The sequence below is a fragment of the Sus scrofa genome, chromosome 2 (assembly GCF_054392235.1).
Source record: "Sus scrofa isolate SSC_HxYL_T2T_F1_AM1 chromosome 2, Sscrofa_HxYL_maternal_Yorkshire_Landrace_v2.0, whole genome shotgun sequence".
NCBI classification, from domain to species: domain Eukaryota; kingdom Metazoa; phylum Chordata; class Mammalia; order Artiodactyla; family Suidae; genus Sus; species Sus scrofa.
This window is the reverse complement of record NC_139384.1, coordinates 7,994,028-8,020,946: the sequence shown is the minus strand read 5'-3', so window position 1 is coordinate 8,020,946 and position 26,919 is coordinate 7,994,028. Positions and strand designations below refer to the sequence as shown.

At 59.9% G+C, this 26,919-nt stretch overlaps 2 protein-coding genes across 5 annotated transcripts in view; one reads left to right on the top strand and one right to left on the bottom strand.

Annotated features, from left to right (window-relative positions):
* The window catches only part of MACROD1 (mono-ADP ribosylhydrolase 1), a 149,456-nt gene that overhangs the window by 76,881 nt on the left and 45,656 nt on the right, over positions 1–26,919 (bottom strand).
* FLRT1 (fibronectin leucine rich transmembrane protein 1) overlaps positions 1–26,919 on the top strand; it is an 81,150-nt gene that overhangs the window by 41,454 nt on the left and 12,777 nt on the right. For 2 of the 3 annotated variants that reach the window (XM_085010793.1, XM_021082885.2), the window contains exon 2: positions 19,517–20,415. The gene's annotated coding sequence lies outside the window, so the exon portion shown is untranslated. Of the gene's footprint in view, positions 1–19,104; positions 19,415–19,516; positions 20,416–26,919 lie in introns of those variants that run through there. The other variant, XM_021082887.2, reaches the window with a different exon arrangement.

Sequence of the window (26,919 nt, the reverse complement as noted above, 5' to 3'; positions counted from 1 at the left end):
GTTCCTACAGGCCATTGGCTGCCTGCACCCCCCTCCCTCGAGGTCCCGAGCTGAGCTGGGCGGCCGCATGCCTCTCCCCATCTGTCTCCTTCCATAGCAGCTGAGAAACCACGGGAAGGATAAGTCACAGATGGGAAGCCAAGGTCATGGTTCCAGGGACCACTTAGTGGTGGACGGGGGGATCCACCCGCAGAATCCCCCCGACACAAGTGTCGGGGGGATTCTGCACTGAATTCCCCGGGCTCTCTCCTGGGTGCCACTTCCCACCTGGTGTTTCTAATGGGCGTTCAGTCCCCAGGGCTTTGTCAACAAATTGGCCATTCAAAGAGCAGGCAGCCACCTGCCAGGACAGGATGACAAAGTATGTGAGCTCTGGTGTCCTGGGCTGGGCCAGAGGGGGCCTCTGCCTGCTCTGCACGCCCCTCAAGCCGCCTGACCAGCCTGTGGACCAGGGGGCCCGTGCCCAATTCCCTGACCCCCTCCTGGCTGCCAGGCCTGGAGCCCCCGGAAGAGGAGGATTTGGGGGAAACCAGTGAAGACAGGATGGGGGGTCTGGAGCAGCTGATGGCTGCCAGGGAAGCCAGGCTGCGCTGCGGGCAGGCTGGGAGCTCCCCATGGAGGAGGCGATGATGATGGTGATGGTGAGGGGGCTGGGGACAGCTGTGGGCTGGGCCAAAGGACTGAAGGTCAGGTTGGGACCAAGAGCTGGTCTGGGGGAGTGAACCGAGTTCAAGGCTGAAGTGGGGTTTGGATATGGGGGGAGGCTCAGGGGCCAGGAGCTGTAGACCCCACCTCTGGGTGCAGGCACCAGGTGTGAGGGTGGGGTCCCCAGCTTGGAACCCCAGACCTCTGCCCCCTTCCACCCTGCAGGCTCTAGGCACCTCAAGAGGGGCATATGGGGTGTTAGTGAGGTTCTCTGGAGAGGAATCTGGGGGGAATTCCTGAACCCCAAGATTTGAGAAGGTTGAGACTCCTGTCCAGGCCGCTTGCCTGCAGCACAGATTTTGCCAGCGTCTGGCCACAGGATTCAGAGCTGGGCTGTGCTGTGCCCGCTCCAGCTCTTCCACCCCCATCTGTCCTCCCTGACTTAATTCTCCTTCATCTTCTCTCCAACCGCAACAGCGTCCAAGGGCTGTGTGGCCCTCCCATGTGCCAGCGCCCACAGGTCTCCCTGCCCTTTCTCCTTTCATCCGCTAACAACCCCTAGGTGGGCATCATTATCTGCATTTGACAGGGGAGGAAACTGAGGCGCAGAGAAGTGAAGTGACTCCAGGGCAAAAATGCGTAGCAAGCAGGATTTGAACCCATGCCCGCCTGTCTGCTTCAGAACCTGGGTGTTCCCACCCCAACCTACAACCTATTCCCTCCTCTTGATGCTCTAGTATTAGGTCGTATGTCTATAAGCTGCTGCAAATCCTTTAGGACGAGATGGGAATAAATAAATAAATACACAAGGAAATAATGAGAGGCTGCAGTGAGATGCTGACACCAGGTCAGAGCTGGGAGGGGAGACGGCGTGGACAGGGCTGTCTCTGGGCCCTTCTGTGTGCGTGTGCGTGTCTGTGCATATGTGTGTGTCTACTGAAGTGCCCCAGCCCAAAGCTGGGTCTCCCAAGGTCAAGGCTGGCATGCAGTGGGGCTGGGGGTGCGGCAGCCCAGGGAGGGTGCTGGGTGCATTGAAAGGGGCGCACATGTGGGGCTTGGGGGCCGCTGCAGCTTCTGGCTCCTCGCCATGCTGCTCCCTTCTTAGAGCCAAGCCCCTGCTGCTCCTGATATAATGCAAATATGTTGACACGTTAATCCCTCCCCCTGGGGAGCCCCCTGGCAGGATTAGCCCAGTGCTTGCAAGGGACACAGCTGGGTCCCCGCGCAAGAGGACACAGGGCCCTCCAGCCCAGTCTAGAGCAGAGGTGGGACTGACTGGTGCAGTTGGGGGAGGCTGGGTCCAGGCTCCCTGATCCCCAGGCATCTGGAAGAAGGACCTCAGATTCCTGGGGGAGACCAAAGGATAAAAGAAACCCCCAAGGGGCCCTGTGCCCCCTCAACACCTTGGCTCCAGCTCTGTGTGTGAGGGTGCTGGGCAGCCTCGGCTAAGGTCCAGCACTGGCCAGGAGCTGGCGGCCCCCAACCCCCAGGCGCTGCTGTGGGGCGGTGTGAACGGTCTCATGGCAGAGCTAGAGAAGAAAGATGGTGGCTCTAGGCCGGATCTTTACTGGTCCCTCAGGAGGCCAGGACAGTGGCATCTGAAGCTTGGCCCTCCCACCGTGTGTGCATGTGTGAGTGTGTGCCTTTGCGAGTGGGCACATGTGGAGGGTGTGGGCAGGTGTGCAGGTGTGCAGGCACACCTGCCTGTACAATCTCGGGTTACTGCAGCCTCCTGTTCCTGTCAGCCTCCTCCCCAAGCCCAGGCAGAGCCATGACAGGGACCCAGCCTTGGAAGGTGACATGGCTATTTCTGGGCCTGGACTTCTGCCAGTGGCAGCACCAGGGTGCGCAGTTGTGTGTGCGAGTTCTGGGGTCAGGGGGCTCCTCCTTCCTCTTCCCCGAGCTGCCCAGCTCCCCCTCCTCGCTCCAAAGCCCCCCACTGTGGACAGGAGCTTGGCGGCAGCAGAGAAATTGCAGGGGGGCAGTTTCTTCACCTCCCTGAGCTCACTTTTCTTCTCTGTAAAATCAGTGGCCAGTGCCCACTCAGGAAAGCACCCAGCAGGGTCCCGGCACACAGCAGTGGGGTGAGAACCGTGACAGAGCCACTCAGGCAGGGGATCAGCCGGGAGGGAATGGGGTTATGCTGTCACAGCTCTGCCTTGGCCTCCACACCCATGCTTTGGGGACCCCAGCACCACTCCTTATCGAATCAGACTAGGTGAACCCAGAGCAGCATCCCTGGGCCAAAGAAATGAGGCCCTGGCCCCGGTGGGGAGCAAGACCACAAAAGTCCTGGAAGGTCAAAGACTCTCTGCAGCTCTGCAGCCCTCACCCCCCTGGCAGCCCGGGTGCTGCCCTGTGACTACCATGTCCCAGGCCCTGGTTACATTATTACATCAGCTAGTAACAAGAGATCCCACTTTACAGATGCGGAAACAGACTCCAGGAGGTTCAGTGGCTTGTATAAAATCTCCTAGCGTGTCTGGGAATCCAGCCCAGGCAGTCAGGGCCCAGGGGAGGATCGGGGTTCTGGGCAGAAGACAAGGCTTGAGGACAGAGGGCATCTGGGCGGGGGGGCAGGCACGTGGGAGTGGACAGGTGTGGTGCCCGGGCCGCCTCTCCCAGCGAGGGGGCTGGCCCGGCCCCGAGGGAGGCCCTGGCGGAGGCAGTTCCCACCCAGAGCCCATTCTGTCCTGTTCAATTTGGAGCTGAAGTGCAAACAAGGCTCAGTGCCCGCTGCTCCTGCCCCAAATCAAATTCGGTGCTATGATTTCTCGGCGGGGCGGCGGCCTGCCTTCCGGGGAGGGAGTGCGGGGGTGGCTGGCATGGGGGCCAGGCCCAACCATGGGGCGGGAGCCGGCGGAGACGAGGCCATTTGTCTGGGGCAGCCGGATCGGCTGGCCGGGATCTTCCACCCAAATTAAATTTTAACCCAGCTCATAAATCTCCCAAGTCTGTCCCCTGCCACCCGCCAGCTCCACCACAAGCCGCAGCGTGGGCCGGTGCAGGGATAGCCTTGTCCCATACTCTGACTCTCCGTGCAGCTGCGGGGCAGCGGGGTCTGCCTGTCTTGGGGAGAAGGGACAGTCACGCATCGACAGGCCCGTGGCTCCTGCCAGGCACTGGCCACTGGGGTTGGCCAAGGGCTGGCCAGGCTATCCCAGGTGGAAGCTTGGTATCATCAGCTGGGGGCTCTGAAGGCCTGGGCCAGGCCCAGTGGGGCTGTGAGCAGCTCTGCTCTAAGAAAGGCCGGGGGTCAAATCAGAGCTCCACCTCTTCCTGGACAGGCCCAAGTAGGTGGGTTTCCGAACTTCTCTGGCCAGCTGTGCACTGGGTGGGGCTGGGGGGTGCCAGTGGGGGATTAGGAAGGTGATGGAGATAGTGTTCTGGGGACAAAGGAAGCGGGCTCCTTTGGGGCCCGCCCCGCCTGTGCGGTCAGAGAGGCCGCCGGTGCTCCTTCCTGTCCCCACGTACCCCCTGCCCCCAGCAGATAGCGAGGGGCCTGTCTCCTGAAGCCGAGGAGCAGGCGGGGCGGCCGCTGCAGGAGCAACGGGGGCCTCCCTTCTGTGCCCCTCCCTGTGGAGCTCTGGGGACTGCACCTGGCGTGCGACAGGAGCCCCAGGGCTGGAGTGGGGGACGAGGGGCTTGGCTGCCCTGCCCAAGGTCCTCTGTGCAGGGCCAAGGGAAGCTTCCCGTAGTTGTTGGTTTGCTGTTTAGTGAGCAAGGTGCACGGTCAGCCACGCCCAGACATGCCCGCTTGGGGCGTCTACCTGCACGTTTGGCGCTCAGTGGTAGCCCCCAGCCCAGAGCATAGAGCAGCCCCATGCCAGCCCCAGACCGCCCTTCTCCAGCTTTCTACTCTCGCATCCACCCAAGACCCCCGTCCCCCGCTTCCAGGCACCCCCGCTGCCCTCAGGATGAGTGCAGATACCGCCCTCATGCACCCCTGCCTTCCAGCTGCCCCCAGGTTGGGTGGGCTTCTCTCTGAAGCTCCCAGAGCCAGCCTCCTCCCTGCCTGCTGGCTCCTGCTCTGCCCAGGAACCACGTGGTACATGTTGGGTCACGTGTGGGGAAGAAAGGAGGGAGAGAAGCAAGGAGGGAGCATTAGCGTGCCCGCAGCACAGGCGACAGCACTGAGGGGTTTGTGACTCACCCAGATGCCCCCCGGACTCTAACTTCGCCCTCCTTCCTCCCGCCCCCTGGGACTTCTCAGCCACACTGGAAGTGGTGTTAGGAGGGAGCCTGCCAGCCCTTCCTGACCTGGCAGGGCCGACGCTGTCCTCACTCGCCATCGCAGGGGTACAAAGAGGAAAACCAGAGAAGCCTTTTCCATGTAGAGACCCTTTCCGCGGCCCCCCATGTCTCCTGGCTGATGCCCCCGGATCATGTTGAGTCCTGACGCAAGCAGGGTGCCTGGCTCCCCACCCTTCACAACCCCTCACAGCAGCCACGCGGCCACCTCCTGGGTGGCTGCCACCTCATCTACGCCCCCAGATGCATGTTCGTCCCGCACCCGTGGCGCACAATTAACATCCCACCCCTGGGATGTTTCACCTGCACCCAAATGCGGACCACAAAGGTGTTAAAATAAATGATGGCACGGCGATGCGAGGCCGGGATCTGCAGGTCTGGCAGAAGCGGGCATGCACCGGCCTGGAAGCCCATGTGGGCAGGCCTCCTGCCCCAGTGAGGCCCCAGCCCCACCTCGGTGCCCAGAACAGGGCCTTCTGGAAGGGCTCCCAGGATCTAAGGAGGAAAATGAGCCGGCTGCAAGTCCTGCTTCTGCTGCTCAGGGAGGGGAGGGGGGAGAAGATCAGGGCAGAGGGGCCCCTTCATGGGGCCGCCCCCCAGACCTCACTCCTCTTCCACCATGCCCCACCCCCCAGGCTTGGGTCAGCACCGCCCCCCCCCACACACAGCCCAAACCGCTTGCTGAGGACAACAGGCAGCCAAGACCAAGGGAGGGGCTGGGATGTGTGGCCCCCACCGAGCAGCCCGTGTCTGCTAAGCCCTAGAACGGGCAGGGTCTAGCTGGGTGCACCCCTCACCCTCCCTACCCCTGGATCCACGTCCCGGGCTGCCAGGCATTGCCACAGATGCCCCAAGGTGATAGTGGCCTGTGGAATGGGCACAGCCGGAGCCAGCGTCCTGGCAGCCTCACTCCCAAGCTGGGATGTGGATAACTGGAGGTGGGACGCCTGGCCCAGTGGGGACCTCTCTGCATGACCAGGTCCACTGACCACTTTCCTTGCGAATGGGGATGGGCAATGCCTTAGTGCCCCTTAGCTTCTGGGGCAAGGGAGAGGCAGGAGAGGCTCAGGAGGGGGTCCAGGCTGTTCGAGGGCCCAGAGAGGACTCTGCCCAAGGTCACCCAGCTTGGCGTGGCTAGACAGACAGGTTCCCACATCAGCACTGCCGCCGTCTCTATCGGCCTCTCCCAGCCTGCTCCTCTGGCTCTCCCCATAGACCTTGGACCCCTGTGGGTCTCCTGCCCCCACCCCAGGGCCCCGGGGACTCTGTTACTCAGGAGTGCTTGCAAAAATAAAGCGGAGCATCTGGGGACTCCTCCAGGTGGGGCGATTAAAGCCGCTCGGTTCCCCTGGGGAAACACCAGGCGGGTGCCCTGGGGAGCCGTAACCGGGAGATGGAGGGGCCTGTGTGTCTAGAGGCTTGGCTGCTGGGCAGGGCTGGGGAAGGGCAGCAGGGACTTGGGGGCAGGGAGGCCAGGTCCAGCCCCTGCTCTGCTCCTCTGAGGCTGTGAGACCCCAGACATGCTGCTCTAGAAGCCTTCGATTCCTCACTTGTGAAAGGGAGGCTCGAAGATGCTCCTTGTGGGGCTGCCACGTGGGAGGTTGGGCCGCAGCGGATAAGATGGGGAGGGGGCATCTGTAACCGTCGGCCTCGCCTCCTCTGCTTGCCTCTACTCTCGCCTGCATGTGGTAGCTGGGACCGTGGCCGTCAGCAGTGGAGCCATGTGACGCCTCAGTCCCTGTGCTCTTCTGGGCAGGGCTGCCCAGCTCAGGGCTCCCCATGGGGTATCTGTGTCCCCCTCCAACCCCAGAGGGCTCAGCACAGCCTCCTCCTTTCATCGTAGCTCCTGGCACCCCCGGGCCTCTGCACCCCGTCTCCAGCATCCCGCTAGCAGTTACCCACAGCATCCATTCTGGCACCAGGACGCCTGTGAGGGGCTGCACTCTATCTGCCTGGCAGTTCCTGACGGCACCACCTCTTGTCCCTGTGGCTCCAGGGTGCACAGCCCTTTACTGTTTGTCTCTTGACCTTAACACTTTAAGCAGATCCTTCCTCCTCTCTAGGTTTTCATGTTTCTATCCAGAGACTCAGAGCCAGGCTGCCTGATCATCTGTGTGACCCAAGGCAAGTCACTTAACCTCTCTGGGCTCAGTTGCCTCGTCTGTGAAAAGGGAGCAACATGCCTCCTCATAGGGTCATTAAGAGTATGAAATGGGTCAGTGCGGACAGAAAAAGACTTTGAATGTACATGGCATACAGTAGGCGCTCAGGGGGTGAAAGCAGCTCTCCCGTTTCACTTGGCAGGGGGTCAGAGTGTCCTGGAGGGGCTGTTCACAAAGCCGGGGGACCAGCCCGGGAAGGGTGGGCGCTCTGGGTTGGCCACACCCGGGAGATTCGCCACGCAAGCCAGAGGCGGAGGGGAGGCAGAGGTTACCAGCCCAGAGAGAGAAGCCAGGAGAGGGATGCTGCCCAAGAGTCCACGCTCCACCCGGCTGCCCTCCCTCCCTCTGCGCGGCCGCTGGGGCTCCCCATGGCCAAGCCAGCCAGAAGCCAGGGCTCCAGGAGCCCTCAGGTGACCACAGCCTCCTGGGCCCAGAGCAAGCTGGAGGCATGGCCTTCGAAGTCCTGAGGGCCTTGGAGCAGGATGTAGGCAAGTGAAGCTGAAGACGCCTCACACCGGTTAAGAGCACCCAGCGGCTCTGGGTTGAAAAGAGCAGGGTCTTGGCCTTGACTCTGCTGTGAGACCAGCGCAGGGGGACCCGCTGTCCTGGGTTACCCAGGATTTGTGCTAAAACTGGAAAAGCCCTGGGCAAATCCAGATCTGAGGGTCCCCCTGGACCTGGGCCAAGGTACCTCACATCTCTGAGCCTCGGTCTTCCCATCTGTAACGTGGGGCGGGAGCCCTCTGCCTCGGGGAGTGGGCCTGGGAGCGTCAGATCACCCAGCAGGGTGGATGGGAGGGTGTGCGGGTCTCCGGCCCTTGCCCATCCTCAGGAAACAGATCCAAGGGTGTTTTTCCTCCCATCCAGGAGCCTAATAGTTGGCAGTTATTTATCGTCGGGTTTCCTAGTGGGTAGGAAAGCCACAAATAAGTACATTTAGGCAGCAGGGCACAATTATTGAGCCCAGTACTTTATCTCCCTATCTCGTCGCCAGCCCGGCCGTCTTCAGGTCAATAGTAATTTACGATGCAGCCCCTCAGCAGAGGGGGGGTGGCCAAAAAATTGCTTGGAGTCACCCTCCCTGCACCAGCGCTGTGCTCACAGGTGGCTGTGCCAGTCGGGGTGGGGGCTGGGGAGGGGGGCCAGCGGCCCAGCACGTGGGGAGGTGGCAGAAGCTGGCGCATTGGCCGCAGGGTATCCCTGAAGCAAAGCAGAGGGAGCAGGCAGCTAAAGGGCTGACTGGCCCCAGGCTTGTCCCTGCCCACCAATCAGGCCCATGTTCTGAGTCAGAGGCCTCGGGAGACTGAAATGGGGCCCAGGAAGAGCAGAAGGTCCCTTCGCCAACTGGGTTGGGGTTTGTCTCATGGGGGACCCCAGGGGGCAGGGCCTGAGGCAGGGGTCCTCAGGGAGGATCTGAGAGAGGATGTGAGCTGGGGGACAGCGCGGGGAGGGACGAGATAGGATCTGATCCCCAGCAGTGAGCTCCAGGGCAGAAATCGCACAGAGTGGTGTCTTGCTGAGGCCTCGAGGTCGGTCAGGGGTCTCTAGGACCCTGCCTGCCAGAGGAGGAGGGCGAGGGCGGGAGTGGCTGGCCAGCAGCTGGAGCCACCTGCAGCCACCACTCACGCCCCCGCCCCTGCCCCGGACAGAGGTTCGGTGGCCTGGAGACGTGCACCACGGGGTCTCCGGTCCCTGGGGCCTTTGCCAGCATTTACCACGCGCTGCGGAAGGCACAGGGCTGTGATTTGGATTTCACAATTTACATAGCTGATTTCATCATGTTTCGTGTTCTGTCATGTTTCCTGCCACTACAATTTCATTCTTCCCTCTGGGGACATGGATGTGAGAGGGAGGCAGCACCGAGCTAAGCTCACCCCAGCACAGGGCTGGTGTGAGGGAGAGTCAGCCGCGGGAGGAGCCTGAGGGTCGGGGGGCCCGGGCTGAGGCTGGGGGAGAGGGAGTGGGTGTCAGGCCGCCTGAGGGGTGGGGGAAGCCGAGGGGAGAGTTTACTGAGAGCATCTGTCTCAGAGGTTGCACTAACCATTGTCGCTGGGGCTTCCGTGAGGGCGCAGGGGGCCCGGCTAGTCCTTAGGGCACCTGCGAGGCACCTCCTTTGACCATCACCGCAGGCCCGGGAGGGCGCGTCCCTCTTTACTCCGCCTCATGGATACGGAAACCACCGCTCAGAGACGGAACACACGGGCCCACGTAACAGCTGTTGAAGTTGCACAAGGGGTTCAACTCCGACCTTCAACTCCAGAGGTGTCAACCACCTGCTCTCCCTGTAACCGCCTTCCTATCCCTGCAGCCTCATCCTAGTGCCCCAGCTGAGGCCCCAAGAGATGAAGGGCTCATCCAAGGTCATCTGGCCCGGAAGCGCCCTCCCTGTCCCTCTTCCCAGGTGCTCCTGCCCCCCAGCCCTCCCTCTGTCCCCACTGTGACCCCAGCCCCATCAGTGGCCTGGCTCCATCTTCTGAAGGGAGCTGGGCAGAAACCTAACTTGCAAACAATGGACAGGGGAGAGGTAGCCTGGCTGCCCCTCTTAATTAGGGGTCTCCCTTCTGAAGGCCTCCCAAGCCAAGGCCTGCAGCCTGCCCTGGTGTGTTCAGAAGGCCAGCCTGGGCCGCCACCCACTGGAAAATGGGCTGCCTCCTTGCGTGGCCTATTTTGGGGACTGTCAGGAGGTCCTGGGTTACCTAGCAGCATGCACGGGGCCAGCTCTCTCCTGCCCTCATCGGGGGTGTCGTGACCATGGGGAAGGAGTGGCACCCCACATTCTCAAGGCAGCCGCCCAGAGAAGCTCTGAACACAGCTTCAAGGAGGCCCCAACTTCCACCACTAATGCCTCTACTCTGTCTTTTCTTTCTGCCGGGCTCTTAAAAAAATTAAACACGGATGGTTTCATCTTAGGAGGATTAGTATTCCAGGCAGGGCTGGGGGATGTGATCGGAATGTCAAGGCCGGAGCCACAGAGCTGGAAGGGAAGGGAAGTGGTACATCGCCTGGCGGGGGCCCTGGGGTGGGGGCAGAGGGCTCCGACCCTGCCAGGAGGCACAATGGGGCCTGTTTCGGCCTGGCCGCTGGGGGGAGGGGGGAGGCCAGACGGGGCGACATTGGGTCCAGGGCTGCAGGAGGAGAGGGGGCGGCTTAGGATGGAGGCTGTGTCTGGCCAGGACCTGTGGCTTGCCGTGGCCCCAGTGCAGCTACACACCTGCTCCCTCCTTCCTTGGGCCCTCGTTTGCTACTGTATGTGCCTCCTGTGTGCCAGGCACCAAGCGGGACCTGGGGGGCTGAGGGCAGAGACATGCCTGCCCTCACCACCGCCCGGCGTGGGCGCACAGCAGACGCTCGCCAGTCTTCCTACCACGTCTCCCAAGGCATGTTCGGAAGAACATGCGAAAGCTGGGAGGTTAACAGGTAACAGCTACGAGCAAACCATTCAACTGGTGTCTTTGAGACGGGACTTCTCAGAGCCTTTAACACGCTATGTGCCCCGTGCACCGGGTTGGGGAGCGCTGCCTTGAAGTCCTGGCCACGCGGGAGACGTGCCTTGAGCACAGGGCCGAGACTAGAGTGGGTTTGTGTTCCGGCTCTGCATCGGACCCACTGCGTGACCTTGGGCAGCCTCCTGGATAGCTCTGTTTCCTCGGGTGGAACATTGAGACGGTAATGATAGTGCCTGTGGGTTCAGTGAGGTGAAGGAAGAATAGTGCCTGCCTCGGGCTTAATACGGGGCTGCTGCGGCTGTTGCTGTATTAGTACTATCATCCATGTAAAGCACTTAGCTCCCTGTGCCTGGGCTGTCCTCAGAACTCAGTCAGGGAGTTCCTGTTGTGGCTCAGCAGAGACGAACCCGACTAGTAATCATGAGGTTGTGGGTTCGATCCCTAGCCTTGCTCAGCAGGTTAAGGATCTGGTGTTGCTATGGCTGGGCTGTGGTGTAGGCTGGAACCTGTAGCTCCAATTTGACCCCTAGCCTGGGAAATTTCATATGCCACACCTGCGGCCCTAAACAGCAGAAAAAAAAAAAAGCAAAAAACAGAAAAGAAAGAAAGAACTCAGTCAGGTTAGCTAAGTTGTCACTGGCGCTGCAGACACACAGCCTTTACCCTTAAGAGGTCACTGGCGGGGGTTAAAGACAATGTGAGTCCAGGTGGGGGGTTCAGGGCCAGGGCTGGGAGGAGGAGGACAGAGGCTGGGTGGGGGCAGCCAGAGGGAACAGCAGTCTGGCTGCAAGAGCAGACCTCCGGAGAAGGGAGCCTGGGCTGGCTAGGCCCCCGCCTGATGGGTTCATCCTGGGCCCACCTCACCGCCACGCAGTGGCAATGGCACCCCTGGCAATGGCAGTCTGGCTCATCTCGGGGCATCTATGCCTGTTACAGGTTTCTCCCTTAACTGAATCCCTCCCAGAACAGGTTGGTCTTCTGTGTCGAGGTCACCTGTCCAGAAAACAGTGGGCAGGGAATTGGCTCTCTTCCCTGAACTGTCCCACCCCTGTCACTGCCCCCTGTCACTGAACTAGCTGCTTCCCACCCCCTGGGCCTCCTGCCCTCAGTGTGGCTGTGCCTCTCCCGGAGCCCAGACTGAACAAGGTTCCTGTCCGGTCCGACTGGGGCAGAAGCAGAGAAGGAGCAGGTGGGAGAGGCCCTCCTTTAATGCGTCGTCTCTCCCTCCTTTCATGCCACCTGTCCAGACCCAGGAGCTGGACCCTCCGCGCCTGGAGCCATCGGCCACCTTGTTCTGCAGACCCAGAGGAGGCCAGGCTAGTAGAGAGCAGGATGCCAGGGGGGCCCAAGAGGCCATTCTAAAGCAGGCTGGGGACAAAGGAGGTGTGTGTTCTGGCTCACTCGTGCTCCCTTCCTGGAGGGCCCCCAGAGCTAAGACCTTTTGAGTCAGCCCACCTGCCCCATCTGACTGCAGGGAGCTGGCAGAGCCATTTGGTTGCTTGCAACGTAGGTCAGACTCCAGAAGCTAACCAGACCCGTGTGGTAGAGGGATCATTTCTCTCTGGGAGATGGGGCTCGGGGAGGCCAACTGCAAAGGCCAGAGACCTGGCAATGCTGGACCCCCAGCTCCCTGTCCACCAGGATTCAGTAAGTCCTCCCACGCCCCACGACCATGGCAGCCTTTGCTGTCCCTGGGGCCCATGGGGGTGAGGGAGGTACCGAGGCGCAAGTGCTTCCACGAGGTCACACCCAGGTCAGGCACCCAGGGATCTCCTTAGCCTGATGCTCCCTGTCCGGGCCTGGATCCTGGGAGGCGAGGCTGCTGGGCAAGGGCCCGCCCATGTGCTCTGGGAGCAAAGGTACCCGGGGCCTTGTTAGTTGCAGCCTCAAAGAGTCCCGTTATTAACAAAGTGCACCGTGAATCCTTTTTCTTCCTCTTTCTATCCTTAAGGCAGATTCCCAAATGAATAGGAAAATATACAATGAGCGGCAACGAGGAAACCTCAGAGGAAAGCCAGGCGGCTGCAGAGCCGGGCAGGAGCGTCGGTCACCCTCGTGTGAGGTGTAGGCTTCCTTTCTTTATTTAAAACGGTCTCTCTCTTTTCCCTTCCTCCCAATTCAGCTGGTCTCTCAGGCTCTGCTTTAAGTCCTTTTGAAGTGTTACAACCATTTTCTCCTCTTTCAATTAACAACAAGAAAAGGAAGCTAATAGCTTCCTGAGCCATTCGCTGTAAATATTAACAAAGTCTGGCCGCCTGGCTTGGGCGCGTGGCGTTGTTGCTCCGGGCTGGAGAGTGAGTTTACGGGAAGGAGGGGAGGGGGTGAGAGATTTCCAACACAGAGGCGAAAATCCCTTGGCATGGGCTTCTGCCGGTGCAGGGAAGCTGAAGAGCTGGGGGGAGCTGGGCAACAGGAAGCCTGTCCCTCGGGGTGGGAGGTTGGCACAGCTGGCGAGAGGGAAGTGGACACAGTTTCCACCAGCTGCACTGGAGCCACAGGTGTGTGACCTGGAGTCCCCAGCTCATGGCTTTGCGTGTGGCCAGTGGTGGAGGTCTAAGGAGGACTGGCGTTGCCAATGCAGCAGCTGGCAGGGTGCTGAGGGTCCCTGGGATGCATGCTCAACCCTGGCCATACGAATCTGAGGCTGGAGAGAGAGCCGAGGGCAGTGGTGACAGAGGAGGGGGACCTTGAGCAGAATCTAAGTTCTGAAAGCACCTCAGCCTGCTCCCTGGGAGGCCTCTAACTGTGACCTCCATGGTCCCCAAGCCCACTAGACATACCAGCAAAGTCCTCCTTCAAACACCTGCTCGAGAGCTATGGCCTGTACACTGTGTGGGGCCCATCTTGTGGGCAGGGTGGTCTAGGGCCTAGGTGAGCGCATGTGGAAGCCGGCCAGTGACCAGGAGGGGACGGGGGCTTCTGTCTGGGGCTCCCACCGCCTGCACCCGCTGAGGGCCCCCTCAGCTAAGAGCTCACCGTGGGGCACAGCGGAAAGGCATAGCCACTGTTCTGCCAGCAAAAGCAGGCCAATTTCCAGAGAAAGGCCTGGCCTTTGCTGGCTGTACCACACTCGTCCTCGCCGGGCTGCCACGGGCTGGACACAGACCCTCGTGCATGGAAACTGAGTTACAACAAGCCCTGCAAGGTAGACCAGACCAGCAGGCAGCTCCTTCACAGGACTCTGCGGCAGGGGTGGTGGGGACAAAGGCCATGAATGTCTCCTGTCTTGCATGGGTGGGCTCTGGCCACGGCGCCCCTCCTGAGGGCAGGAGGACAGGCCTTGGAGGGCCCTGTGTCCCCCCTCCCCTTGCCCCCAACAGCAGAGCCGTCAAGCCCCCTCAAGGGCCTCCCTGCCCAGAGGCTGAGAGCAGTGGTCACGCGCCCGGCTGAGCTCCAGCCGCCCTTGGCCAGCCCACACCCCCTCTCGCAGCTCCAGCCGCCCGCTGGCTCGGAGATTTCAAAGACGCGAGCTCACTCCAGGCACTGGAGGCCTCTTCAGGCGTCTGCTGGCTCTTCTGTCTCGCCACTGCCTGCTCAGTGGCCTTTCTAGGTCCCCACTGCTCAGCCACACTGTGGGGAAGGCACCCTAAACTGGTACAGCCAGGCGGCCAGAGCCCCCAGACAGCGCAGGGAGGGATTGCTGGGCCTGGGGCTGGGGGGCGGCGTGGCCAATAGTCCAGGCTGGGGTGGCCCCTGGCCCGCTCTGCTGGCCTAGCACCAGGGGATGGGAGTCAAGTCCCAGGCCACCTCTGGCCATAGCTGCCCTTGCTCCCCAGGTCCTGGCTCTGGCCCACATGTCAAGGGAAGCGGGGAGGACAGCTGTCACAGTGGGAGTCCCATGTTTTTTCTCGAGAAAGGCTCTGTCCCTGAAGAGTGGCTTCCTGGGACACTGGAGCCGCTGGCTTCTCTGCTCTGGGCACTGCCCACCCGGTTCCCAGTGATCTGCCTGTGAGGGGGGCGCCAGCCAGGTGGCGTGGGCTCCTACAGCTGCCCGCAGACTGGCTCCCACACCCATCCCTGAAAGCCTGAGTTTTATCAGGAAATGGTTTAATTAGCAGAGTGGAGGCTTGGAGGGTTCACGCCCGAATGCAGGCTCTCTCACCTCCTCCCCTTCTCACCTGCTATGCTATGCAGGTGCCATGCTGCGGTGCCAAGCCTGGGGGCCAGAGCGAGTGAGAAGGGGGCAGGGAGGGGCCGCCTCGCGTGCAGAGGGAGGAGCTGGAGCCGCCAACAGGCCCCCTCTGGGGCCTTCCTGCTGCCCTCCCCAGGGCACCTAGAACTGGCACCCCTCCCCAAGAGGATTCCGAGACCCCAGCTACTTGGTGTGGTCACCAGTGCACTCGGCTATCCTCCAGTGAGGAGGGGACGGGGGGGACCCCCTCAGCCCCCAGGCCTGTTTTCAGGGATGCCTCCGAGTCAGCCCCTTAGCCTCAATCCCTCTGTTCCTCACGTTTGCTCTTGAGGACACTCCCTGCCTTGTGGTCCCAGTCTCTCAAGGGTCCCCTCTCATGCACCCCGGTACCCTCCAATCTTGCCCCTCTCTGCCTGGGCAGCCTTGCTGGCACCCCACTGCCCTCAGAATGAAGACCAGGCCCCTCAGCAGAGCATTCAAAACACTCAAGGCCAGAATCCCATCTCCCACTTCAACTTAGAGCCCTTCCCTCCACTAAGTCAGAGCTCTAGGACACCAGCCTTCTCACTGCACCAAGCCCTCTCGCCTCAGAGCCTTTGCTTATGCTGTTCCCTCAGCCTGAAATGCCCTTCCTGCTCAACCCCCTAGCATGCTGACTCTGTTACAAGAGTAGTCCACACTCCCAAAGGAAAAGCTCTCCCTGCCCTGTGGCCCCGGCCCCCAGCCCTCTGCCCCCTGGAGAGAGAGAACTTGACCAGTGGCACCCAGGTCCATGCTGGCACAGGCGAGCAGTGACCTACACCCTGCAGTGGGGGAGAAGGCACAGACCCCGAGGAGGGCCATCCTGGTGGGAGGGAGTCAGCAGCCATGGAACAAATTCTGGGTTTGAGTCACAAAGAGAATTTTCATCTCTAAAGGTCGGATACAGATGTTGACCTCAGCCTGGGAGTCTAAAATGAAAGAACACCCCTGGTCTCCTAGCTCCCGCCAGCTCTGACCTGCTTACAGTGATCTAAACTCTGCCCTCTTTGCCACAGGGCAGCTCTGCCCAGGGAGGGGGGCAGGTGTGTTGTTCATTTAAAATGCCACTCAGCTAAGTCACCAGCCATAAAGCCCACCTGGGTTTCCAGCAGCACATATAGGCGTCTGATTAATGACACACACATAAAAATCCATCCCAAAGAGCCAGAGGTTGGAAAGAAGCAGGAGGGCTAATTGCTAATGTAGAAATTAACATCAGTGAGAACAGCTCTCCAAGGCAGTCGAACCAAACCGAACCGAACCGTAAAGCTGAAGAGCATTCCACTTCAGGGGGGAGCCCTGAGGTCCAAAGCTGGGCGGCGGCCCTGAAATTTAGACGGGGGAACCCTGGCCCCACCGGCCCCACTCTAGCTTGTCGTTGAATCCACATGTGACTTTTGTGACATGGGAGTCTAGAGGACCCCAGCATCACACACAGTGTCCCCTTCCCCAGAAAGCCCCCTGTGTTCCAGCTGCCCCCACACCCCCACGCCCAGATTGGGTCAGCCAGGGCTTTTGGCCCTGCTGGTGCTCTGTGTGTCTCACACTGTGGCTTCTCCGCTGGACCACGAGCTCCTGGAGGACGGGGCTCCTCTTTGGGTCCCTGAGTTTAACACAGTGGCAGGAGCATGACGGGTCTCAGTACAGATGGATGCATGGATGTAGAGATGGAAAAATGGACAGATAGATGGAAAGATGGCTAGGTAGATGGATGAATGAAGAGATAGAGGGTGGGATAGAGGGCTATTCAGATGGATGGATGGATGGATGGATGGATGGATGGATGGACAGACGGATGGATGGATGGATGGATGGATGGACAGACAGATGGATGGATAGGTGGCTGGCTGGATGGTGAGATGGAGAGAGAAATAGTTGATGGATGACTGGATGGATGACTGCAATGAGAGGGACTCAGGAGAAACCCAAGGTTCTTGGGTACACGGGCCTCAGGGCCATCTTGTGTTTCTGTTGCTGTCATGTCAGGGAGAAGGGAACTGGCCTGGAGTCCGAGGTCCTGACTGGCATGTAGGTCACACATACTTGGACAAGTTCCCTCCTTATCAGTGTCACTGCACCTGCACAGTGGGGACAGTCCTCCCTACTCTGCCAGCTGTGCTGGGTTTTCCCAAGGCTTGGGGAGATAGCAAAGCAGAAATGACCTGGAAAAGGATAAGGGACATTGTCCCCTTGTCAAGTGTATATGTGCAGGCAGACAGAGCCGGCCAAAAGGCAGTGTGTGTTGCAGTGTGGGGCTGTGTACTTGGCTTTCTTTCCCTCCTTTCAAATTCCTTTTAATACAGCTATGATGTTGTTATTTATAACAAAAAGTAAAATTGTGTAAGTGTCTCAAGTACTTACAGATGGAAGCTTTTATTACGTTGACCCAAAAAATGGTTGTTTGGCACCCAAATGCAGGAACCAGACCTATGGGGACAGGGACGGCCGAGGCGGGGAGGGTGAGCGGAGGCTGTCCCGTGGTCAGAGGGCCCAGAACTAGTTAAGGAGCAACTCCTGGTTCCTGAGCCCTTGAGACCACCCAGTTCACTCTGTCCTCTGTCAACTGGCCTCAGAGAATGCCCACATTCAACACTGACTTTGCTCGCACTGTGTGGCCTCAGCTTGGCTGATCCAACAGTGTGCCCGCTGGGGCCCTCTCGGTGGCTGTGTGCAGGAGGGCTCACTTAGGTAGGAATTCCTGCACCCAGTACATACAGGCGACTACGAACGATCACCCTCACACACCCACACATGGAGCGCTCACACCTGCAGCCTGGCTGCCCTGGCAGTACACACACATACCCCAGAGGCACCTGCTCCCCCAGGACGGAAACACTCAAGGAGCCCGTATCCTCAGCCCGTTCCCAGGAGGCTTTGCAGGACCACACACAGAGAAGGGGGTGCAGGGAAGGGGGCCCGAGAATGCACAAGGCTGACAGGCTCTTTGATTTCCTAAAAGAGCCCAGAGTGGGGAGTTCACTAGCGGCATTTATTAAGCACCTATTGTGTGCAAGGCACTGACTCTTGCACTGGGGGATCAGCCTCAGATGAGCAGATATGGCCTCTTCCTTGAACCAGGAAGACAATTCATTTGAAGATGTTATGTCTTGTAAATCAACTATACTCCAATATAAAATAAAAATGAAGAAAGAAGATATTATGTCATGGCCATTGTGGTTTGTGTGACCCCACAGACAGGGAGGAGGTGAGGGGTGATGTTCGAGAGACTCCTGCAGGAGGGGAGTTAGGGGTAGATGGTGGGAGATGAGGCCAGGCAGGGGGGTGGGAGTGGGGGCAGACAGGGCCAGGCTCTGGGGGGCCTTAGAGAGGCTGCCATAGGAGTGTTGCCTTTATCCCGAGGGTTGTGGGAAGGACCTGACGCCAGCAGGATGAAGCTGCCTTCCTGGATTCTTATTTTCTAGGGCGGAACTCTAGATCAGGGGCATGGCTGGCGGGAGCCTCTGGGCTCCGAGGGCTCTGCCACCATCCTCTCTAAATGCGGAGGCCCAGCTGCCTCTGCCCCCTCCCCCCAAGGTACCAAACAATCTTCGTGCCCTGGCCAGGGAGGCGGATGACCTCACTGGACTCTTTCCATCTCTCGCTCTCATAGAGAAATTACAATTTATAATTGGATGAAACCACGTGGGTGTAACAGCAATAAGGCCGGGGCTGGAGCCCAGCCTTGTGTGGGGACTTTGTCCTCATCTTCCCTCCTGCCCGGTCCCTACCCTGCCCCATCCCAGGGGGCTGCACCCCACCCGTCTGCGAGTATCTGCCAGACCCTAGCCATTCAGGGCTGCTGGGCTCTTAAACCTTGTTGCTTCTCAAACCTCCTTGCTCCTGGGGAAGCTTGTCCCAGGGGCTCCCTGCTTATTACCCCTTCACCCCGTCAGCCTCAGCCTGCCCTCCTCCTGGCCTGCACCTGCAGCTCCTCCCACATGCCCCCCTGCAAGGCTGGGCACCCAGTGGGCAGTGACCCCCTGCAACTGTGCTCTAGACTTATTAAAACACGCACCTGAAATATCCTTGTTTTTATTTGCCACGGCCCCAGACAACACACATTTCTCAAATCAGCCACCTTCGGCCCGACAAAGAAAAGTGCCCAGATGCAGCCGAGCCCTTCTGGATCGGATTTCAAACCAGAGCTAACACTCTCAGATGTGTAATAAAAGCCCTCTTCCAAAGAGGGCTCCTGCAGGCCGAATGCAGACACCGGCCGGTGAGCCTTCAACGTGCAACGCTAATGAGAGGCAATCTGGAGGCTCGGGTTGTTTTGGATTCTGCGGAACCGCCGGCTCTGCCCCTGGGGTTCCTGTGGGAGGGGTGGGTGCGGGCAGAGGGCAGCTGGGGTGCAGAGCACTGACCCTGGCCTCGGAGGGGGCCCAGAGATGCGCCCCCACCCCCGCCCTGATGCTCCTGCTTCCCACGGCGGGGAAGGGCAGCGCTTATTCTGGAAGCTGAGGCAATGGTGGCCCAGTTGGAGCCTTTGAATGACATTTAGCAAGAGGAGCAGGTGCTGGGGGAAGCAGAGCCAGCTCTGGGCCAGGCGGGCGGCCGCTGCATGGCCAGGAGCTCTCAGAACTTCATTTATCTCTTCCCCGTCCTCCCACCCCCAGGAAAAGGGACAGCAGGGAGTGGCGAGGAAGGGTGCTTGGCACGGCCAGCTGTTTGTTATCTGGATTTGAAAAGAGAAGGAGATGGCAGAGAACAATCCCAGCCCCCTCCCAGATCACGGGAAAGTGGCTTCTAGAAAACAGGTTTCAGAGGGATGGGAGGAGAGGGGGCTGCAGCCCAGCCTGCCTGTCCCTGCTTGGCTCCTCATTTCCCCGGGCTTAATCACTTCTATTATTTTTTGGCAGGTGAGAAGGCAGGGAGTGGGTGAGACGGACCCCTTCTTGGACAGACAAGGCTGGGGATGAAGCAGGAATAAGCCGTCCCCACCTCCCCAGCAGGAAAACCTTTCCACAAACAGGAGCAGCCAAGCAGGACTGAGCGGCCCCAACATCTTCCCAAGGAGGGCAGGTGAGGCCTGACAGCTCGGCAGCGCATGTCAGCAGCTCCAGCCCCGCCGTGAACATCTGAACTCCTCAGCAGGGTAATGGGCCCCCTCCTTCCCCCCGGAGACACAGCCTGAGTGGCAGGAATACCGATTCTGTGGAGGGTGGCTCCTTCTCGGCTCTGTCACGCAAGAACGCTCTCTGCACCAGAGCCCATTCCGCCAAGTGACTTAAAGGGATTAAAAAAACAAAAAACAAAAACTTGGTAAAGAAAAAGAGGTAAAAGCCACGCAGGAGCCTTGCACAGGAGGTGGCGGCCAACAGACAAAAGAGTGAAAGTTGAAAGGGGGCGGCGAGGCCACCCTCCCCGGAATGGACGCTGGGTCATAGGGCATGCCTGGGCGGCAGGGGCCCAGAACACCTTCAGGCCTCGCTAGGGAGTCCTGGGGCCCCGGGGGGCACCCCTGCCGGCCCCTCACACAAGCCCCTTCCTCGGAGGGGAGAAGCCAGCAGTGCTCCAGGCCAGGGGCGTGGGGGATGTTGCTCTGGACCTGCAGCCACGTCTGAACACGAGGAGCCCAGGAGGGCGCAGCACTGGGTCTCCTCCCTGCGGCCCAAGCGCCCCCAACACTACCCAGGAGCCCGGGTCTGCGGTCTACGCCCCGAGTGCCAAGGCTCGTGGGCTGGAATGTAAGCACGACCCAGGCCCACCCCGACGGAAGCGTGGCATCAACGCGAGCTCCCAGGCTGCAGAGAGGGAGGTAAGACCAATGCTGATGGGCTCTGGGTGGCCCTGGAAGGCCTGGAGCTCCTCCTGCCCAGAGAGGGCACAATGCAAGGGACAGCTGGGACCCGTCCTCTTTGAGATGGCTCGCAGGTCTTCAGCTCCATCCCACCCACCCCATGCATGCAGTTCAAGTGGCATCTGTTTGCCAGGGGAGGGGTCATTAGCTACCTACCTGGTGGCCCCACACTCCTGGGCTCTGCCCCAGGGCAGGGAGACCCCAGGTGTAAGGGATGTACTTTCTGGAGGAAACTGTTGCCCCTGGGGCAGGTCTCACTTGGAGCCCTTCTGAGTTCTAACCAGAGAGGGGGTAGCTGCGAGGCCTTGAGGAGGCAGGACCTTTGGAAACCTAGCCACTGGCCATGGCACCTGCTCCCGTCCTATTGGAGAGGGTCCGTAAGTCCCCTTCCTGCAAGGTCTGCCCCTGCCCTGACCAGGAGGACCCACGGTGAGGTTGATCCAAAGCCGCCAGCCATGGCCTGGCACCTGCTGGCCCCTGGGCATCATCTACTCTAGCCTCCAGCTCAGCCCCTTTGTTGATTAGAGTGGCATGATGGGGCACACAGAGAGAGAGAGCACGCCCTGAGGTCACATAGCGGGTGGTGAGCGTGACTTTGAGGCGGTAGGGTCTTGCGGGGGGCGGGTCTACCCCTCCCAGCTCAGCTCCCCGGAGGCCAGGAAGGGAGGGGCTCGTGCCTCCCCAAACACAAATCCCAGGCAACCTCTATCGACAGCGCCCTGGGCAGGGCAGGGAAGCCCCGATTCATTACCAAGATGGAAAATGACACTTCCCCACGCTCTTCCCCAGGAGAGGGTCTGATTTATGACTGCACCAGGGCCCGGGACATCCGTCAGCGCCGCACAGCGCGCACGCCGTCTGCGGGGGCATTAATAGCCGTGTTATTAGCCACCAGCGTGAAAGATGCCCTTCGGATCGGCTATTTGCTGTTATTTATTATAAAGGCACGCCAGCCGGCAGCGGCAGCGAGGCTGCGAGGCTGCGAGGCGACTGGCGCTCGCTGGAGCCTGAGCTCGGTTGGCCCAGGCCCAGCCCGCCTCCCTTCCCCCATCCCAACCTCCCGCACCTCCCCCACGGCCCCATCACTTGCCCCTCCTCTCCTCCCATCCCCCTAGGAGGGACTAGGGAGGAATTCCTGGGGCTGAGGCGAGGACCGAGGGGGCCAGCAGCAGGCCTGCACGTCAGGTATTTATGGAGAAACTTCTGGGTGCTGGGCTCTGCCTCTGCTGAGCTGGGCAGTTCCCCTCCATCTCAAAGTAGGAAAGCAAAGACCAACAAACAGGGCTATGGGGCCAGAGAGAGGCTGGCTGGCGCCCTGGTCCTCCAGCTGCGAGCAGCATGACCTTGGGGATATCCGTTCCCCTCCCCTTTGTGCACTAGGGACACGGGCTCCACGGACTGTGCTCAGCTGGGAAGAAGAGGGGTTTGCACAGGGCCGTGAATGCAGCAGGCACTTGGTTCTACAGCCCCCTGGGACCAGAGGGGTCTGCAGATGTGCTGGCAGAGGAAGGCAGCCCCCATGAGACCCCGCTGGAGCTGGGTCCAGCATCATCCTCTCCATGCCATCCCCTTGGGAAAGGCCGGAGGAGGGAGGCAAGGGCTGTCTGCAGTGCTGGAGGCATCTCCCTGCCCTGGCCCCACCACTTCTCCTCTCCAGGACTCAGGTTTTCTGAGGTCCTCCAACCCTGGATTCCAGGGGCCTGAGGGTACGTTCCACCCTCCTGCGTGTCTGTGGGGGTGGGAGGGAAGGGGCCATCTCTAAGAAAGCAGGGCCAGCCTCTATGCCAGGAAGCAGCTCTGCAGTTAGAGGGGTCATATTGGCCACCCCTTGTCAGAGGAGATGAGAGGGGACAGCCAGGGGTTTTCCTGGGGTTTGCTCCCTTTGGGGCCTGGGGAGGCCCCCGGGGGCAGCTGGGAGAGGCAGGTAAGACACCTGGGAAAGGAAGGCCTGGGTTTGTGTCCAGCTCCTCTACCACTCTCATCAGTCCCTTTGCCCCTTTGGGCTGCCGTGGTAAGGGCACCTGGCATTACTACAGCCCGGGGTGGGGCTAACGGAGGGCCAGCTTCCCTCTTCTCTCCCACTGCCCTGTCCTAGGTTTCAGATTCTAGGGCGTCCTTTCAGGCATCTTCATTCATTCGTTCGTTCACGCGTTCGTTCATTCACAGGTGTTTAAGAGCACCTGCTGCACTATGCTCGGCCAGGGACCACGACAGCACACATCCTGACTCCTTGGACTTTACAGCCTAGCGGGGGGGGGGGGGGTGGCCAACTGACTTGTGATAAATAAACGGAGGAGGGGAGGGATCTCCAGAGGAACAGGACCCCACAGCTCCTGGGGGAGCCCCAGCCCCACCCAGCTCCAAGCCTCTGCCTTATTACCTGAAAGCATCACCAATCCTCAGTCTTTCCTGGTCACCCCGCTCCCCTCCTGGCCTCTGGCTGCCAGGATCCCACTGGCTGTTGAGAAACCCAGCAGCGCAGACCCAGGGCCCTCACCCTGCTCTGGGCTGCCCCTCAGAATAACAGCCCTCAGGCCCCTCTCCTACCTTCTGCAAATCTCCTGACCTTTCCTTTTTCCTTTGCAAAAGGAATTAAGCCTCCGTCTAGGCAGCTTGACTAAAAATGCACACAGACAGAAATATTAAGTGCAGGCACATCTTATTAAATAATGCAGAGAAAGAAAGAAACAAAATTACATGTGTCTCTTTTCATCCCCCCACCCCCCCGGCCCTGAATAGTTTAATATCGAACACTGTTATCAATATAATTAACCTCCTAAGACACAATTTTAAAGTCTTGTTTTTTAAAGCGATTTGCATTCTCTGAAGTTCAGGACATCCCGCCGCCTGGCACCGCCCAGACGGCCCACGCAGGGAGGTGAACTCGAGGTACATTTGTAGTGGATTTGCATACCTGTCTGTAATTACCGCTGGTGATAACAGCTGATGCATAATGCATGCAGCATGAAATTAGAAAAATAATTAACTTTAGGTTTTAAAAGAATCCCCTCCCTCCCCCCATGTGTTACAAGTTCTCAATGGCACTGAGATCAGAAGAAAGTTGTGCCTGGCAGGGCTGGACAGACCTTGAGGTCATGGCATCCAGCCCCCTGCCTGAAGGAGGGGCCTCCGACGGGCCCAGACTGACCTGGGCAGGAGCAGCCACAGGGCGTCTGCCTGAACGAGGGTGGGAAAAGCCCACATAGAAGTCGCGAGCCCCCCTCCTGGCCCCCAGTTCACATCTCTGGGAAGCACCCCCTGATGCCAGCAGCTCTGGGTCATTGCTGTGATCACAGCTCAGCCACAGGCTCTGCTCAGCCCCCGCCCTAGTTTGTCCTCACAGAAGCCCAGGGACATACATAGTCTGAGGTCCCATTTTACAGACGAAGGCCTAAAACCCAAGGCCACCCTTGGTCCATGGAGCAGCTGAACTGAGCATAGGCAGGGCCTTCTCAGGGAAGGGGCTTCCTGGAGGGGAGCTCTCCCCAGGCCTCCCTGAGCACCAGGAGGTGGAGGCCAGCCCCCTGCCTTTTGCTCCTCTTCCCTCCATGCTGCTCGTTGCTGAGCCCCGAGAGGTAGTGCCAGCTGGTGGGGAGACAAATGCAGGGTCCCTCAATAATACAGACAAAGGTTTGCTGAGGACCTGTGGAGCCCCCAGCCCATGGGGCAGAGGTCCTCCTGGAGCTGAGAAACCGCTTCCATTCCCAGCCTTGCATGCCTCGCTCCTGCTGCGGGCCCTGCTCTGCCAGTGAGGACCCCAGGGCCCGGCAAGTTTAGGGAAAGCACACTCCTGCCTGCCCTCCCTCTTTCTGAAGCTCAGCCACAACAGGTGTGTGGCTCCCCAGAGTGGGTCATAAAAAGAACTTGGGTCCCTCCCAGGAGCCTTCTTCCTAAAAGCTCCAGGCCTGTGCTGGGCACTCCGTACAGCCCCTCCGCTGTCACCTTCCCAGAGGAGTGGGGTTCTCGGCAACACGTTACAGACGAGGGGACTGAGGCCCAGAGAGGCCCGCAGGTCACAGCCTGGGACTGGGGAGGTCACATTTGAACCGAGCCTATTGTCCTCTCCCCGTTTCTAGTCCACACACCTCCTTCTTGGGGAGAAGGAATTCTGGCTCCAAACTGGGCACTGAGACTGTACCTGGCACTATGGAGGAGCCAGCGATGGGGTGGGAGCCAGCGATGGGACGTCCCCACACAAGCTGCTGTCGTTGGCAAACAGGAAGGAAAGCCAGGCCTGCCCAGACTTCCCTCTCCTGCCTGGGACTCCAGCTCCCTCCAGAAACATGCCCCCTGCCCCCACTGTGGCAGCCCCATGGTGTGCTCATGGCTAACTCTCCCCTCTACCCCGTCCCCACTCCGGGCACCTGCAGAAGTCGATGCCATTTCCCATCCAGCATGCCAGGGCCTGGGCCGGGCCTTGGGTCCTGCTCCCCTGCATGCTGCCCTCACTTTGACTCCCCAAGAAGACCCCCCAGAGGCGTCTGGCAACCCCAGCTTGATGAGTTTTGGGAAAGACAACAGGGCAGAGAGCTGGGAGGCCAAGAGTCTCCAAGAGGGAGGCACCTCCATCCAGCTGGCAGATATTTATAGATATTACTTAGTGCCCACGACCACCAGTCAAGTGGGTATAGAAAGCAGAGCCAGACACAGCTCAGGGGAGGCTTCATGGAGGGGGTGTCCAAGCCAAGGCCTGAGGGGTGAGCAGAAGCTGGCCTGATGAGGCTTGAGTGGGGAAGGTGTGTTGGAGTTCAAGCAATGGGACCAGCATGTGCAAAGGCCCAGAGGCGGCATGAAGGAGGGCAGGGCCTTCAGGAACCGGGGCTGGGCTGCATCTCAGATTCCAGGGAACAGAGGCAAGAGCTGAGCTGTGGGCCCTTCCCACTCACATCCCTTCCCAGGACTGGACCCCTATGGACCCTCATGGATTCCCATGAGGGGCTGGAGCAGCCTGGGGTCACATCAGAGGAGCCTGGTGTTGATGCGCCAGCTCTGTGTGGCCCAGACTTAGGGTCAGTGCTTCTACCCTAGCCTAGGGGCGGGGCTGAGGGCGCACTATTTGAGGCGGGGGAGACCCAGCATCACAGTGCCTGACAGGGAGTCTGTGCCTGGAAGCAGCTTGGCCTACAGGCTCGCGGTCTACCCTGAGGGCTCAGCAGGGCCAGGGCAGGGAAGAAGGGGCCTCTGGATGGCAGAGGAAAGAGACAAGCAGTTAACACAGAAGCCAGACCAGTGTGCCCGGGACAGTCAGAGAATTACAGCAGCTTTTAAACCTTATGCATCAGCACATACAGGCTGTACTAATAAGGGGGTACTCTGCACCTCTTATCTCACCGAATCCCCAGTAAGGGGAACTCGGATGACATTTACAGATGAGGAAACTAAAGCTCAGAGAGGACAAGTAACTTGCTCGAGATCACACAGCCTGGGAGTGGCAGAAGCAGCGCTTGAACCCAGGTTTCTCTGTCCAGAAAGGCAGGAGCTGGCGACTGATGGAGAATGCCAGGAATGATGTCCAGGTCACCCCCGGGGCTAACTGGGGGTCTGGGTACCTCTAGTCTGAGCCATTGCACTACTCCCCTCCCCCTCCTCCCCCACATACCAAGGAGCCTGCTGTCAGTCACGCAGCTGGCAGGTCATAACTCTCAGCATGCTGAAGTCTGCGGGATTCTCGCAACAATGACAAGCGACCCCGTAAAAAACAGGCGATTTACCAGGTTTAATTTGATGGCCATATAAACCATCTAATGCACGACAAGGGAATAAAAAGGCCTTGTGGCATCTGGGCAATTAAAGGGCTCCTCAGGCAAGGCACGTAGTCTTCCTCCCACCCTGGGCCCCGCCCTGCCTTGCTGGAGCCAGAGGGCTTAGCATCAGCGGCAGCCTTGGGGAAGGGGGTGCTGGGAGCCTCAGCCAAGACAGATGAGGCCCGCAGACAGGGGAACGGAAAGGCCTTGGGTCCCTGCCTCCCAAATGCTTCTCGGTTATCCATCAGGCATCTCTGAAAGGTGCAATTTAGACTCTATTATGATGCTGGGGCCTCTGGAGGCTGAGGGCTGTGGCCATGAGCTGAGCGGGCACTGGGAACTGATGTTCATGCCAGAGAATGTGGTCTGGCCTTGGCTTTGGCCTGAACAAGTCTGCCCCCCTGCTCAGGGCACTGCTCTGGAATCCCTGAGCCCGGGGGCCACACCCGTCCCTTCTGCCAGGACTTAGCTGACAGACTGGAGGGTATGTGCCCTCTGGCCAGATGCTGTGGCCCTGGGCAGAGGTGCCCCTGAGCTCAGACCTTACCCCTGAGACTGAGGCAAGGTCCCTGAGCAGGCCTGAGCCTTCCTACCCTGGCCCTGCCCCTTTGCTCATAAGCATCTTGAGACAGGACCTCCAGGCTCCATGACCATGGCTCTGGGTCTGTGCAGAGAAAGGGACAGACGTGCAGCCGGAAACCTGGGCTGGCTGTGACCT